The sequence below is a fragment of the Carlito syrichta genome, unplaced genomic scaffold (genome assembly GCF_000164805.1).
Source record: "Carlito syrichta isolate Samal-C Ts95f unplaced genomic scaffold, Tarsius_syrichta-2.0.1 Scaffold303662, whole genome shotgun sequence".
Classification (NCBI taxonomy): Eukaryota; Metazoa; Chordata; class Mammalia; order Primates; family Tarsiidae; genus Carlito; species Carlito syrichta.
In genome coordinates, this window is record NW_007247758.1 from 644,018 (window position 1) to 657,514 (window position 13,497).

Consider the following 13,497-nt stretch of genomic DNA (forward strand, 5'->3'; position numbering starts at 1 on the left):
CCAGTCTGGTGACAGAGTGAGACTCCAACTCAGAAAAAAAAAAAAAAAGTGAGGATGATGATGAAGGGTTCTTTTCATGCAGGAGTTAATTTCTCTTTTTGGAACTTTTTGACATAGACCAGATCCCCAGGCTCAATGAAGTCCACTTTCCATGTTTCTGTGAGGCTCAGTCCCCGGGTCCTGGTGCCATTTGGTGGTTTTGGTCCCTGTTTTGCACTTACTTGTGCACAACAAGGAAATGTTTCAGAGGCTGTGGCAGTGAGGCTTTTAAGTTTTGAATGTAGTAGTACTGGTTCAGCATTTCAGCTAACCTAGTACCTCCCAGGTGGGTCGTAGAATGAAGATGATTTACCAGAGTTTGTTCAAGGGCAACTGGGAGGATGATTTTGGAGTTCTTAGTTACCCACCATTCTGACGTTTCTTTTCGTGCTCCCCCTAGGTCAGTTTGTTCCTCCTTAGGATAGTGAGGGGATCGACTGGGAGCCCCACTGCCTCAAGAGCTGTCTGATTAGCTAGGCAATTTCCTGTTGCCTCTGGAGTGTCCGATTTTTGGTATCCCCTGCAATGAATGACAGCTACCTCTGGAGAGTCATATAGCCTCTAGAAGGGCTAAAATTTTCTTTTTGTTTTTATAGTTTTACCCACTGTAGTAAGAAGTCTTTGTTTCCTGTAGGTTATGGCATGGACATGGAGAGTAGAAAAAGCATACCTGCTGTCTATAAAGATATTCCCATTTTCCTGTTCCCCAGAACAGGGCTTGTGTTAAAGCAATTAGCTCTGCCTTTTGGGCAGATGTGCCATTGGGCAAGAACTGTGACTGGATTATGTTGTGAGCCATGGTTACCCCGCACCAGCCTTGTGGACTCCCTTTATTATCAGACTGCTGTTATCCATGAACAGGTTAGCATCAGCCTGGTTTAGGGGACTGTTACGAAGATCAGGACAACTGGCTTGAGAGACATTCAACACATCTTCACAATTGTGAACTGTCATCTCTGGATTACCATTGGGCATCTGAGTGGCTAGATTAAGGCTCTGAGTAGCAGAAAAAATTAATCTAGTCTGGTCAAGAGGGAGGCTTTGATATTGAGCAATATGAACGTTTGACATCCAATGGCCAGTGGCTCCCCAGAGCAGAGTTACTACAGCATGGAGAACTGTCAAGGCCAGGTTTTGACCAAAAGTCAGTTTATTTGCTTCCTTAACCAGTATAGCTGTAGTAGCAATGACTCAAAGACAGAATGGTCATCCAGAGGCCACTGGATAAAACTTTTGGACAAATAAGCCACCAGTGGCTGCCAGGGTCCTGAAGTCTAAGTAAGAATCCCCTTTGCAATTTTCCACTGTTCATGAATAAACAAGTGAAAAGGCTTTGTAACATCCAGGGGCACCAAAGCCAGGGCTTGGGTAAGAGCCATCTTTAACTGCTGGAATGCTCGTTTCTCAGTGGCAGTCCATGTCAGAGGTTGATCCCTTACTGTAGTTGTTTTTTTTGAGGTTGGGGTTCGGATTCAAAGGATGGCTTCCTTCTGGGCCATGGTTAGGGTGCATTTACCCTTTTTTAGCTGATATCCTAAATAGAAGACCTCGGCTAAGCAGAGTTGTGCCTTCTTAGTCGATACACAATAGTCCAGGTCCTGGAGAAACTGCAACAAAGCTTTAGTCCCTTTTAAGCAAGTGTCCAAATCTGCTGCTGTAAGCAAAAGATTATTTACATTCTGGAGTAATGTAAATTGAGGGTGTACAGAACCCTGATAAGTCCTTTTGCTAGGCTTCCCCAAAAAGAGTCAGGAGTTTTTGAACCCCTAAGGCAACCAGGTCTAAGTCAACTGACTGGTATCCACTGAGTTGGGATCTATCTACTCAAAGGCAAAAAATGGACTGTCCTTTCATCCTCCACTCCTCTTGGAAATATTTTTATGATCCTGGGAAACCGGGTGAAGATCAGTTTTCTGTAACTGCTTTCTGCTGAGGCAGGTCGTAGAGATGTCCCTACCTATCTATTTTCAAGGACATGAGTATTAACTGAATACTATTCAGATTTAATAAAGCACCAAGAAAGAGCACAGGGGACAAGGAAATGGAGAAAATGCATCTTTTAGATTCAAAACAGTGTAAACTTGGTGTTGAGGTGAAAGTAAGCTGAGTAACATCCTTGAGCTAGATCGGGAGGTTTGAAAGGTAGTTACCAATATTTTTGTCTGTTGTTTGGTTGTTTTATTTGCCTCCTGCATTGCCTGTTTTTATTTTTTAGCATTACAGTTATTAAAAACCTTTTGGGTTATTTCGAGTAGCTGAGAAGTATTCATTTCTGTGAAGCCCTCAAGCTTTTGTAACTTTTTTCAGATATTGGGGGCCACCTGAGCCACAAAAGCCAAATTGATGGTCTGAGCATTTTCAGGTCCCAAGGAGTTAAATGCAGTATAGGTGAAAAATGCCTCTTGAAGACTCTTAAGAAATTTCCCTGGTGACTCCTTGGGACCCTGAAGAATCTTGGTAGTTTTTGAAAGATCGATGGGTTTCCAGGATGCTCCCCTCAAACCAGCTAATAGAGTCTGGTGATAGGTTTTTAATGCTCTGGACTCTGTTGAGGTATTGGGATCCCACTCAGGATGAGAAAAGGGAAAATTTGCATTTAAAACTTCTTGACTTTATTTCTCTGAGTCAGAGAAATAAGGACAGACTTTTGAGGCTAGGACAGACTTTTTAGCCTCAGCTCTAATATGCTCTTGCTCCTCAGAGGTAAATAGGCTTAAAAAGAGTTGCCAGGACAATGAGTGTGCATGATTGATTCTACCAGGGAGGTTAAAACCTGAAGTTTCTCCAAAAATGGTGAATTTTTTTCGTTTTTCAATTGTACAAATCAGAGGTAGAAAAAGGACTATACACCCAGAAAGGTCACTTAGTTTGATTTGTCCCCTGTGGAGGAGGCACTTCCTGAAGGGGAAGGAGAGGGGCCAGATTCATGCAGGATTGGAGGTGGGAAGCCAGAGTTGGAGAGGATGGAGAGGAGGTAGAAGAAGTGATGGCAGGTGAAGATGGAGGAAGGTGAGGACCTGAGTCAGAATGAGAACAAGAGATGACCGGTTCCAGAAGACTGGTTATGATTAAGGAGTCTGCATTTCTGAAAAGGCAAAGTTGTCAAAGTTAATCTTTAACTAGAGCATGTGTTTCTTCCAGACATAGTTTCTACTTTCTTATCATTGTGTTAGGGTTTAGGAACAAAATAAAAATGGCTTCTCATTCTCGGGCTGTCCTTTCATTCCCCACTCCTACTCTTGGAAATATTTGTATGATCCTGGGAAACAGGGCGAAGATCAGTTTTCTGTAACTCTTTCTTGCTGAGGTGGGTCATAAAGATGTCCCTACCTATCTATTTCCAAGGGCATGAATTGGAAATGGTGGGACCTTAACTGAATACTATTTGGATTTAATAAAACACCAAGCAAGAACACAGGCAAACATTATGAAGCAAACAATGATGAAAAAAAGTTATTGTCTCAGAAACAATGCTGGAAAATGAAAATAGTTCCATACATTATATGTATGATTAGTTAAAGCCTTTAATTTGTTGATATAAGTTGAAATACCCCCTTGTAAGTTATCTATAATTGTACTTTAACAATGAAATATAGCCACTTTGACAAAGTCCAAAGAAAAATTGAAAACTTTAGAAACATATAGTTAGGTTATAGCTTAAATTGCAGGAAATAATAATGAACAAGATAATTTAAAACAGTTAAACATTGGCAACAGAAAACTGTCTCCTTTGTTTTTATAATAGATCTGATATACTTTCACAATGATTGATATGTTAGAGGGTAAAGCCCAGGTTATTTTGTTATTTATCCTATGCTGGATTAATAATCCTTGTGTCTGTTCTGCAGACAGTTTAAGAAGAGGGTGTGGGGCAGGTGTGGTTTCTGGGGCTTGTATTTACCCTACACTAGAGAGAATAAATTGAGAACTTGAAGAGTTTAAGTATTAAAATTTTTAAAAAGACAGTGGGGGAGAAAAAAATACTCATTTTTTAAAAACTTTTTGTAGCCTTGAGTGTTCATAGATTTTTTAAAATATATTTCTTTTTATAAACTTTCATATACAATATTTAACATACTCATACCATTTTTTGGTCATGCCTGAAACTTTTATTTTTGTCTTATACTTCCCTTCCTTTAAATAACCACCCATTCTATTATAGAACAAAAATGTACCATACAAGATCCTTTCCTATAAAAATTATTTCTTTTTCCTTTATATTTTTCCTTACCAAAAACATACCTTTATAGTAACAACTTTTTACATTTTTCCTTTGTTTTCTGGTTTCTTTTTTTTTAACCTTTGTGTAGATCATTGCTTTATGTTTATACTTTGAATTAATTTTTAGTAACCTTTGATTAAGATGTGACTATATGATTTCAACATGGATGGCTAGGACCAAATGGCTGGCACTTGTGTTGTAAGACATTCATTTGGGTTCCAGCACCCTAATATTTACCTGGGGGGTTGTTGGGGTGATGATGAGCCAGTGTCAGGCAGTTTAGCAGATTTTCAGACCTCCATGAGTGGCCAGCATTTGTGAGCCAAGTGTTCTCTCCTCTCTTCAGTAGAGAGTTCATCTGCTTCCCAATGGCTTTCTTGCCAGCACAGTGGAGAAGGTCCAGGAAGTTTTAGGCCTCTTTGAGGCAGCTATGCTTTTAGTGCTCCCACTCACTGTACCCCTAAGCAATGGATACCATCCCCTTAGCAGGTTTGTTTTTACCAGCTCTTTGATGGGTGCTTGGAGTTTTGGTCACTAATTGTGACTGCCAATTGGGGTACCTCTTTGGCCCTCAGGTTCTGCTGCCCTCCATGTTGGCATTGTTCTTTTTAAATGTTTTGGCTGAAAAAACCTAAAAGTTTCTTTTTTAATAGGTTATACATATGAAACTTTTCAACCATTTCTTTGTTTGTGACAGTCTGATGCAAAGCCCTTTAGGGTGAACAGATCACATGGATGTGTAATGATCTGTCCCTACTTATTTATAATTATGAACAGGCAAAGTTGTTTAAAAACCCTTATAAATCACTAAATTATAGTCTTAGTTGTAAGGTGTGGACAATTAGGTGAGAGTGATCAGTTCCCATCTTTATCGTGCTCAGTATTTTATTCATCTGACAGGAGAAGTAACTTAGTAAAAGTGGCTGAACCAGGAGGGAATGACCAGTTCCCAAACCTTATTATGTTGTGTAGGCTGTTTAGCATTTAAAGCTTCACCTGTCTCATAAGAGGGTGCTAGTTAGGCACAACAGGTGATTTAACCTTTTGTTTACAAAATACTTAGGCAAGCCTGATATAACAAACAGTGGTGTTATTTAGCACTAATGTGTTAACACATGGTAAAGTTGGAAGTAAAATTTTACTAAGCACGTGCATGTTTGGTTGGAAAAACAGATTAAAATTACAACTGACCTTTTTTGTAGTTAGTTAACAAGATTAATTTACATGATCCCTTTACTTTATCTGGGAAGAAGGTTGATATAGTCCCAGTTCAGATATAACTTGAAATTTATTATTTAAAAAGCAACAAACAAGCAAGAACCCTAATATCTTTTTGTCATGGCTACAACCCTGAGGAGAGACCTATTAAGCCATGCGGAAACCTGAGTGGGCTTCCCAAATACATGTGGGAGTGGTGACTTGCTGTAGCAAGCATGGTTGCTGTCAAGGGGTTATTAAGCAGTCAGGGGAAGGGGGTGAGAAAGCTAGAGGCTGGGATCTGGTGCCATGGTCTTTGGCACTGGTCCCTTCTCTGTAAAAGAGAAGAGAGACTGGAGGGCAGTCAATTTTACAGAGGGTCCAGAGCCCGCCTTTTGAGAGGCAGACACCGTAGTTCTCACTAAATCCAGCAGAAAAATTCTTTATCATACAGACCAGGGGACTGGAGGGTCGAGAAGCCTGTGACCCCATATTGTCAGACCAATGAAAAAAAAATTGAAATCAGAAACAGAACTGAGACTCTTTTTAGTCAATGTCTTGGCCTAATTAATAATGTCCAAGGGACAGCCTCGTCAGGCCATGACTCCCTTAAATAGAATTGTGGCCACAAGCAGAAAAGATTCTTACCTCCTAGGAGAATGCAGACAGACACAGGCATTTTTGGATGGGAAGCCAGTGGTCGTTCCAACTCCCTCTGGCCTGGGGCCCTGGAACATCTCAGGGAGTGCCTCCCCTCTAACTTCTTCACAAAGTCAGGGACAGAGTGAGGCCACTTCCCAATCTTGGCAATCTCACTGGGGCCTCCAAATGCTGTAGCTATACCGTAAGGAGTCACCAGCACACTGAGAGTTAAATATTGAGTCCTTTATTGCCAGTGGTCAAAATGAGGTTCATGCCAGAAAGAAACTCTCGATCCTGAAGGGAGCAAGCAAAGGGTTTATAAAGGCCGAAACCGCAATTTCATCAGAGTCAGGTGAGGTGCAAGCAGAAAATTTCAGTTACAGAACAGTTAACAGAACACTAACAACTACTGAATAGTTTATCTCGAGCAGTTACAGAACAGCTTATCTGGGCTGTTCTGTTACAGAACAGTTAACACAACAGTAACAATTACAGAATAGTTTATCTTGAGCAGTTACAGAACAGCTTATCTGAGCTTTCTGCCATGCGGGATGTGGTTAACTGCTTACTGGAAGGTTGGGGCAGTCACACAGAGGAGGGGTAAGAGGGGGAACTGAGATGCAAAATGGGAGAGTTACTATACTTGGAGCCACCATGGTAGGTTTGCTAACAGGCATTTCAATATCAAATTTAATGTCACTTCATATTTAAAATGTTTCCAGAATTTTCCATGGTTAAGGACATTCAATTTTTCAAGTATTTATGAAAAATCAAAAATAGGCATTTCAGCGTGAGGTACATGATAGTAATTTTTAATTAAATAGAAAATTCTTATATTTTCTCCTCAATGTTCAATTAATTAAATTATTTTAATGATTCTCTTTTTGCAGCCAAGAACTGAATCATTATATTGCCCAGTAATAAATGTACTAGGCATAAAAATTTTATTTTCAAAGTACTAAGTGATTATATTAGAAAGCTATTAATTAATATACAAATTTCTGTTTTATCAGATTTTCTCCTATATCTGCTTATTTGTCCACATTAATCTCTAAAACTCTAGATGAATTATTTTAAACAATACACTTAAATTGCCTTTAGACTGTGAAATTCAAATGCTTAGCAATTTTTGATGTAAAAATCTTCCATGGTCCATAAGAAAATTGATTTATAAAACACTTTAATAATAATTTCAAAAGACTTTTAATAAGAATTAGCACTTCTCTTTGCTATTGGATCATTTCATATAACCTTTCACCAGATATTTATATAGACATTTTCAATTTTTCTATAATTATTCTAAACACTTGGACTTAGTGGAGTTTTCTATTTTACAGATTTGCTCATTCACTTATTCATTCAAAATGATATTAACTTATGCTTTCTAAAAGTTTGTTCTTGTTTCTAAATGTTCAAATATTAGCAAAACTTGCTTTTAACTAACTTATAATCTACAAGTATGAAAGCATTTGGTATGAAATTTCTTCATTTTAAATATAATGATTCTTTTTATATGGCACTCAATGTACTACTATTTATTTGGCAGATTATATAGTTTAAAAGCTTAAAAGTATTATTTTATGTGCTGATATATCATAGTTGTACATATTTTGGGATATATGTGATATTTTGATACAGGAGTACAATGTGTAATGATCAAGCCTGGATAACTGGGATATACATTACCACAAATATTTATATTTTCTTTGTTTTGGGAACATTGTAATTCTTCTATTCTAAGCTACTGTGAAATATACAATAAATTATTAACCACAATTTTCCTATTGTATTTTCCTATTCTAGAACTTATTCCTTCTATCTAACTTTACTTTTGTACACACTAACCAACTTTTCTTCATTTCCTACCCTTTCCCTTAATTAAGCCTCAATGTTCTGTAAAGCAGGAAAATACCCCATTTTACAAAATAAGAACTAAGGTTCATAATGTTTAAATATTTTGCTGAAGTTCACAAATCTATAAGTGGCACATGTAGAAATCAACTCAAGGTCAGATGATTTGAAGTGTGATGATGTTATATCTTCCTATTTCAATTAGTATAAGTAAAATATTTGAAAGTTGCAATCAAGATTGCCTAAAAATTCAGATATTTCATGTTCAGTATAGAAGTGATAGGACTTCTATTTAAACTCAGTATAGAAGTGATAGGACATAGGAAAAATGTCTATTTTGGAGCTGGAATAATAATGGATGTACTGGGATAACTCTTTGACTACAACATAGGAATCTATTAAAATGGTTTAGCAACAGAACTTGGTGTTGACCTCTGGTGATGTGTTTGGTCTGATGAGGGAGAAAAGATTATATACAACAAAAATGTTGTAAGAATTAGTCAATATGCACCAAGATCAGTTGGTGGAGTACTTCTGAGATTTGATTTTGAAGGTTGCTTCATTACAGAAACTGGACATATTGTTGAATAAACAAGAATTCATTGAATTAAAGGTTTTTTTCTTCTTCTTTTTTTTCCCCAGAGCATGTATTTTACCACCCTAAAAAGGTCCTTAGGAGGCTGAGAAAACTACTTGCTATTGGTGTGGAACTTAGAAGCTTGGAAAATATGATGCCCAACATTCAGCAAAATGGAAATGCCTGAGTTGCCCTGACAAATAACAGAGGAAAGAATAGAGGTTAAAGAAAGAAGACATGTTGGAGTGATATATTATGTAAGGCCAGAAGATCCATCAAAGCATGATGTTCCATGGGAGGGCATAAGTGACACTGCATTCACTAATGCAATCAAGAATGTGATGGTGTGAGAAATACCAGCATCACTAGAAATTTGGTGCGCTCTTTTCTGTCAGTCAGGGTTGATGATTAGAAAGGCAATCACAGAGTTGTGCTTTCTAATGCACATAGTTCTACTTAGCCAGGAGACATGAACTGCAATTACCTTAATGAGCAGAAAAATCAGAGGGGCAGCCAAGAGGATTTGATCTTCAGAGAGTTATGAGAGATGATAAATAGAGCATGTTGTTCTCTAGGAGCAAGATAGATGGGAAGTTAAATAGACAGATACTTCTTAACATCTAAAATGCAACAAAAGAAAGAATGGAAAAGCCGGAGTCTGAGTGTGGCCACCCCATTAAAAAGTCATGATTCTTTGCTCACTTAAACATGAGTCAATATTTAGAATTAGGACCAAGTGTCTGAAGATGTGCCAAGGGTCCTAAGAGGGAAAAAAATGTCTGTGAGTTTGTGGACCTACCCAGGGTTCATCTCTTTAGTTCCTGGGTGTGCAATTGGAATCGATGTGCTTGACCATTGGAGTAGCCACCACAGAAGTTCCCAGGCATATGTGGAAATCTCTGAATCTGTTCTCAACAGTGAACAGTGGTGAATAAATATTGATTCCACCATTAAGCTGGGTTGGTTGTCCCTCTCATCTTGATTTAACTCAACCAACCTAGCCTATTCAGAAACTAGTATTCTATATAGTGCAGAATACACAGGATTAATGAAGTAGTACCCTTAACAGCTGCTATGTAGTATGCAATATCAATGATAGAGAAAATAAATAAGGCTTCAAATATATGGTATATACTATTGATTTGGAGAATGTGTTTTTTGTCATTCAAATTAAGAGGAAGCAGCTCCTATTCTAGTGGGACTGGTAATAATAGTCACTTAGGGCATTTTCCTTAGAGTTACATTAATTCTCCTACTCTTGTCATTATATAGACTACAGAGAAATGGACAGACTAGTGATCTCACAGAACATCAATCTGATCTATCATGTCAAGGACATAGGTTGATTAGACAACAAGAGGTGGTTCGTATACACTGAAGCCCTTGGTAAGACTCATGAGCTCCAGAGGGTACAAAATAACTTCTGTGAAGATTCAGGGACCTGCTACTTCAGTGAAGATTTTAGGAGTGAAAGGGATAAGATGATGTAATTAACTTACAAATTTTCTGGAGATTACATGTCTTCACACAAAAAATAAAGCACAGTGCCTGATAGGCACTCTTGGACTATGGAGGCTATCATTCCACACCTAGAAAAAAATCCTTCATTCCATATGTCTGATGACATAAAAAGATACCACCTTTTGCTGGTATAGAATTCTGGATGAGAGTCTGCTATTTTCTTGCTTGCATTCTTTCCAATAAGAATCTGTTGTCATCATTATCTTTCTCCATAGTAACATGATTTTTCTCTGGTTGCTATTACATTTTCTCTTTATCATTGGCCTTAAGCACTTTAATTATTGTGTACTTTAAACCATTTTTCTTCACTTTTGTGGTTGGGACTCATTAAATTGATCAAATTCTGAAAAATTTTGGCCATTATTCAAGCATATATTTATTTGCCCCCCTTCATCTCTTTTTGTTACTTCAATTAAACATATATTAGGCTGTTTGAAATTGTCCCAAATATCCCACTTTTTGTTTTAATTATTTTATTTCATAGAGTATATTTATTTATTTTTAGTATCTTCAAGTTTACTAAAATTTCCTTCTACAATATTTAATGTGCTTTTAATCCCACCTATTGTGTTTTTCATACTAGACATTGTAGTTTTTATCTCTAGGAGTTTGATTTAGGCCATACTTTTATATGCCATGACTATACTTGTTTTTTTACACACAAGATGCAGTAATATTCATTGTAATCTTACTCTGCTAAATTTAACTAATCTATGTCAACCTTGTTAAGTTTCTATTCATTTTTCCCTTCTCTCTAGATTGTGTTTTCTTGTTTCTGGCATGCCCATAATTTTTGATTTTATGAAAATTATATGGCCACAGATATCAATCATATTGATACATTCAAATAGGCTTGAATCACTGATTAAACAAAAATTTGTAGGTTAACCAGCAAAACCCAACACTATGCTATATATAGGAAACATCAAAAATACCAAAAGCAAAAAGATATAGAAAGGCTTAAATAAAGAATGCATAAATAAATATGATAGTCCAAAAGCAAACAAAAAGGAATTAAAATTATAATAATAGGCAAGATAAAAATTAGGACAAAAGATTTCAAAATAGAATTGCAAGAATGCTTCTTTAATGCTAGAGTTACAATTTAATCTGCAGATGAATTTCTGTACTCATAACTAACAACGTTAGCTGTTTAGTTTTTATAAAGCAAAAACTAAAAGCAGTAAGACAGCACATTAAAAGCAGCAGACAGCACTTTAAAAGCAGCAGTACACCTCTCACAATCCAAGACAGATCTAGCTGACAAAAAGTAGTATAATGACATGGAAGAAATAACCTTCAAAACAGAAAAGTTAAAGATTATTTGAATAAAACTAGGCAAAGAGTTTTGAAACACTATAGACAAAATAAAATATTTTTAAGAAAAAGTTGACCATAGTAAATCTAGGCCAACTAAAATTGAAAAAATAAAGAGTTCCCCAACAAAAATATCACAAGGGCCAGATGGTGTGTCAGAGAAATCCTGCCATAACTTTAAAGATCAGATAGTGCCCGTACTACTTAAATTATTTCAGAGTGTACAAAAAAGAAGAAAAACTCCCAGATTTATTTAAAGTAAGCATGATGTTAATAGTCCAACATGAAAAATATCCTTAATCATTTAGTGATATAACTATACAGATAAGACCCAGTACAAGTAATTTAACTATACATTTCCAGTGACAAATATTCTAAAGCATAATAATAATAATGCTCAATGGAAAAACAAAGTGATCCTGCTTTTCTAAAACCTACATTCATAATGTCCAAGTTATAATTTATAATTATAAAACATGAAGACCAAAAAGAATGAATTATAGAACTTCCAGCAAGATGGCAATGGGACAGGTCAGACTGTGAGAGTCTCCAAAAAAGCCAGTGTCCATAAACACTCTCTGTGTGAGTAGGTCTGTTCCAGTGGGTGAGTGAAAGTCTGAGGGGAGACTTGAGTTCATGCACCTGGGGCTCTCCTCCTGAGGTGACTGCAACCCCTCACAGTCCTGAGACTGGAGCAGCCAGTGCCTGCAGGATCATGTGCTGTTCTCAGGGCTCTCCTGAGAAAAGTCTGCTGAATTCAGTTGATCTTCATCACCTGGAGCCCAGCCCACATCATCACCTGTGACAGCAAAGTTACTGGAGCCCCAGATCCATGGAAAGAGTAGTCAAGAAGAGTTGGAGATGAGCCCCACTTCGTTGAGGAAACACCCACTGGAGCCATTTTCTTTGTCCCAGGACCAGGCAGAGACCTACATTACCTTGTCCAGCTCCACCCAGCCTTCAACTTGGGACCTAGAGGTAATCTCATCAAGCTTGGAGAGACAGATGCCCCTCCCGGCACTGGCCTGGACACAGACAAATCAGATCTGAGTGGGAGACTTGACAGGCAGCAAGTTGGGTGAGTTCAGATGTGATCCACCTTCCTCCCAAAGTTTTCTGGGAGTACCTGACCCACACTGAGAGAAACACTATCAACCTGTGCCAAAAGCAGAGGGGAAGGGCTGGAGATCAGAACTGAAAGTACTTACAGGAATGAACTTAGAGTGAGTTTTTCTGTTTGTTTGTCTGTTTGTTTTGTTCATTTTTTAATTTGCTTGTTTGTTTTTAGTCTTAGTTGTTTTTTTTTTTCCTCTCTTTTCTCTTTCTTTCTGTTTTTGATTAGATTTTTATACTTGCTTTGTTTCTATTATTTTATGGCTTTTTTTAAGACTTCCTGTTTGTGTTTGGGTATTTTTTGAGGGAGAGTACATCAATGGGGAGGAGGCTGGTCCATTTCTGTGTTTATATGATTATCTGTATAATTTTTTTAAAAAATCGTTTCTGTCTTTATCTGTGTCTCTTTTCATTTGTTAGTTAGTACATCTGTCTGTTTTTCCTCTTCTCTCTCTCCACCTTTCTCTCCTTTCTGTTCTCCTTGCTACCATTCTTTTCCTTTTTCTTACTTCATTTTGCTTTCAGGGGCAAACCCATCCGTACTGTATGGACAGATTGTAAGGTAGTGGGAAGTGGGTTCCAGGGGGCCCACACACCAGTCAGTGGATATGGGGACCTGCAGATTGTTTCTGAATTACACACCTACCCCCTTAATTAAATCTCAAAATTGCAAAAAGTATAGACCCTAACCCACAGACTAGCTCCAGAATTGAACAAAGCCAGAGGAACCACATAAGGAAGAATCGGAGAACAAGTAAACAGAAGTAAAGCTATTCCCCATCCCTGAACAACAGAATAAAAGAAGACATTTAAAAGGGGTGGGGGGGATCTTCACAAATGAAGAAAAACCAAAGGAAGAATATGAGACTTACAAAGGCCCCTGTGAGTTCAGTCACTAAGAACACAGATTTTAGAACACAAACAATGAAGAGCCCACAAACAATGAAGAGCCTACAGAATGACTGGTCTCAAACCACAAACCCAGATATCAAGAAAATAATAGAGAGAATAAATAAAA